Source organism: Emys orbicularis, chromosome 12 (genome assembly GCF_028017835.1).
Source record: "Emys orbicularis isolate rEmyOrb1 chromosome 12, rEmyOrb1.hap1, whole genome shotgun sequence".
Classification (NCBI taxonomy): domain Eukaryota; kingdom Metazoa; phylum Chordata; order Testudines; family Emydidae; genus Emys; species Emys orbicularis.
Window position 1 is genome coordinate 38388182 of NC_088694.1, and position 3775 is coordinate 38391956.

General features: G+C 60.1%; 1 pseudogene; it reads right to left on the minus strand.

Annotated features, from left to right (window-relative positions):
* Nucleotides 1-2716: 2716 nt before the first annotated feature.
* On the minus strand, nt 2717-3153 carry LOC135886020 (ribonuclease-like; annotated as a pseudogene).
* Nucleotides 3154-3775: the final 622 nt, after the last annotated feature.

Consider the following 3775-nt stretch of genomic DNA (forward strand, 5'->3'; position numbering starts at 1 on the left):
AGGAGAGGAAGCCCCAGTTTACGACCCTGTTTACCTGGAGAGAAGACAATAGACAGAGGCGGGGCCTGGGGCCGGTGATCTCAGATGCCCAGCAGGGGGGCTCTGGGCTGGAGAGGGGGAGCAGGCAGAGCCCACCTAGATGCAGAGAGACTGGGATGTGCTGGACTGAGGGAGGTCAGGCCTGAGGCCCTGAGAGTTTCCTGTGCTGTGTTCAACCCTCAATAAACCCTCCTGTTTTATGCTGGCTGAGAGTCACTCCGGTCTAGAGAACAGGGTGGCATCAACCCCTTCGGGGGTGAAGGCCCAGGGGGTCCAGAGCGAGTGGACTCCCTGAGGGGCCCACGGCGAGAAACAGGTGTGCTAAGGCTCTGAGAGGTGTGGCTCCAGGAGGTGGAGGGGCCTGACCCCGAGAGAGAGTGGACCCCTGAGAAGGGCTGTCTCACTAACAGGGGCACCCCCCACGGACCGCACGGGGCCAAGAGTGGGCATGATCTGTGAATCCGTGACAACGTGGTGTCAGAAGTGGGATGTTTCGTGGATGCACCCTGTAGACGTTGGCTGCGGGCGCAGGCACTTTGCAGTGAGTGGCTGCCAGCGATAGAACGAGGATATTGAATGGAACCAGCCTGGAAATGGCCTATAACCAGCTCCGTAAGAGCGACCTGGCACGTCTGTGCAGGGAGAGAGGGCTGAGCGTGGGGAGGCTCACTAAGGAGCGGCTGATTGCTCAGCTTGTAGAGAATGACCCGTCTGAGGCGCAGGCTCCAGACCCCAGGGGGGCTCCCGGGGTGCCCGGAGAGCTGGCGAGTAGCCGTGAGGGCAGTCTGTGTAGCGACCAGGAGTGGGTCAGACCTGACTCCCCAGTCAGTACAGGGAGACCCCAGTCAGGTTCCTCCCTAGAGGAGCTGCGGAGATTGGAGCTGCAGCTGAAAGCAAAGGAGCTGGAGCTAGAGGATCGGAGGCTGGTGGACAAAGAGAGAGAATGAGCGGACCGTGTAGAACAGCGGAAGCACGAGTTGGAGATGGACAAGAGGCGGGCCAAGAGGGCTTGCCACGGGGTAAGTGGGGAAGGGCCCTGAGACGCCAGTGGTGTGGGGAATCTAGACACCAAACTGCTGCCCCAGTTCGAGGAGGGGGGGGATATTGATGCCTACCTCACAGCCTTTGAGAAGGCTTGTGAACTGAACCAGATTGACCCCGCAGACAGGCTTCGCTGTCTGACCCCCCTGCTGGGTCCCAAAGCCATACAGGCGTTCAGCCAAATGGATGGTGTTGAGACGGGGGACTATGACCTGTTCAAACAGGCTTTGCTGCTGAAGTTTGAACTGACCCCCGAGGCATACAGGAAGCAATTCCAGGGTGTACGCAAGACCCCAGGTGTCTCTTACAAGGAGGTCACCAACCTGCTGGGGGAATATCTCCGCAAGTGGGGGAAAGGCGCAGGGGCCGCTACCGCAGAGGATGTGTATAATCTGGTGGGGTTGGAGCAGCTGTATGACATCTGCCCTCCGGACCTTAAGATATGGCTAGTGGACCGGAAGCCCAAAGATCTACGCAGTGCAGGGGCACTGGCAGATGAGTTCGTGGACAGCAGATAGGGGGCAGGAGGGAGACCCACATCAGGGACTCATAAGGGGAGTCACCCAGAGACCTCTCAAAGGTGGGACTCCAGGAAGCCCAACTCAGGGGTGCCCGGGAATGCCGGGGTGGGGCGACCCCCCTCGTGGGACTTGAGGGACCTGAGATGTAATTACTGTGGCCAAAAGGGGCACAAGGTGGCACAGTGCCTGAAGATGAAGGAAATGGCAGCCAAGCAGAACCCGCGGGGTGTTAACTGGGTGGAAGCCCACTGAGAGGGAGCACCGCCAGACCAGGGGGCCGCAGTCAATAGGTCTGTGCCGGGGGAGGGGACCGCCAGGCCAGGCCAGCAGTGGAAGGCGGGGCCCAGGTGCAGAGCACCCGTACCCAATCTGCCGGGTGAGCGTGGGACAGGCCCCGGGGGACAATCGCCACATCATCCCCATTGAGGTGGGGGGAAGATGCGTCCAGGGGTTCTGGGACAAGGGGGCAGAGGTGACGCTGGCGCGGTCCGAGGTGGTGGACCCAGACCAGCTAGTGCCCAATGCCTACCTGACCCTGAGGGGAGTGTTTGGGCCCCCCGTCAAAGTGCCTGTAGCGAGGCTAATAGGCCCCATTGAAAGCCGTAAAGCGCCCCGAGCCCTCAAAACACACCAACTGGTTCTGCACTGGCAGGAAAGTGTTTTATTGCAAGAAGCAGCAAGGAAACAAAACTCAGACACAGCTTCCAGGGCCCCGCCTGGGACAATCTTCTGCCCACAACATGCCCCCAATACCCAACAGGTGAGAGGTGGGAGGGGGCGGCTGTACTGTGTAATGGGCACCCAGCGAGGTGGGCGCTGGGCTCAGGCTGAGGGTCTCTATGACAGCCCGGGGGGGGGGGGCTGGGTGCCCAGATTTTCACTTGTGTGGATGGAACTGGGCACCCAGCATAGGAAATCACCCAGCAGGCCCGAAGCTGACGGCCTTTGGGATAAGGGGAGACGCTGAATGTCCCTGTGGAGACTCATGGCACGGGCTACTCGGGAGGGGAAGGGACAGGGCAGGACAGGAGAACCCAAGCGACTGGGTGCTGCCCAGGAGCGAACGGGGAGAGCAGGGGACCCCCTGCTCCCAGCCCATGACCAGCACCTGGGCTCTACAGGAATCTGATGAAGCGCACGGGCAGCCCCCGGTTACAGGCCACGCGGATCCTGCGGGTCTGGGGTATTCCCCTGTAGACACAGCTCAGTGGGCAGAGGGGGGCTGCACACCAAGCACGTGGTGAGGGGGTAGGCTGCGATACTGTCACATTCGTTATATTGGTTACATCTCCCTCCACCGCTGGTGCAGATGGCCAGGAGCTGGCTGGCGGGGGCGTGGATGAAGGTGTGGGTGAGTTTGCAGACACCGATGTTCTGGCTCAGGTGCCACATCATGTGGTCGCAGTAGCTCTGGCCACTTCGGGAAATCAACATGTTCGCTCACAAACTTTTGGTAGCTGTCAGGTGGTCTGATGATCTGGGCCAGGCCGGCGGCCAGCAGGAGGAGGGTCAGGAAGAGCAAGGGGCAGGGTCCCCTCAGAGCCATGGCCATGTCTGTTTCTGGATCGACCTGGAGTGGGGAATGGGGGGAGATGGATGGAGACAGCATGGGGCGGGGATCTTCCTCCTCCATGGAACCTCCTGGGACCAAACCTCTCCCACTGCCAGCCCATTCTACCGATGAAGCCTTATTACCCTGATCGAGATCAGGGCCCCATTGTGCCAGGTGCTGCACAGACCCCGATCGAGATCAGGGCTCCGTTGTGCCAGGTGCTCCACAGACCCCGATCGACATCAGGGCCCCGTTGTGCCAGGCGCTGCACAGACCCCAGCCAAGAACAGGGCCCCATTGTGCTGGGCGTTGCCCAGACCCCGACCGAGATCAGGGCCCCATTCTGCTTGGAATGTCCCAGACACAGAGTGAAATGCAGGCAGAGCTCACATTGCGCAGGAAGCAGGGAAGGAAAGGGTTCTTCTCCCCCCATTACAGGTGGGGAAACTGAGCAGAGAGACTGTCAAGGCTGTATCCCTACTTTGAACTTTAGGGTACAAATGTAGGGGCCTGCATGAAGACTTCTAAGCTTAACTACCAGCTTAGTTTTGGTCCGCTGCCACCATCCCAAAGCTAATTCCCTTTCCTGGGTAGCCTTGAGAGACCTTCACCAATTCCCTGG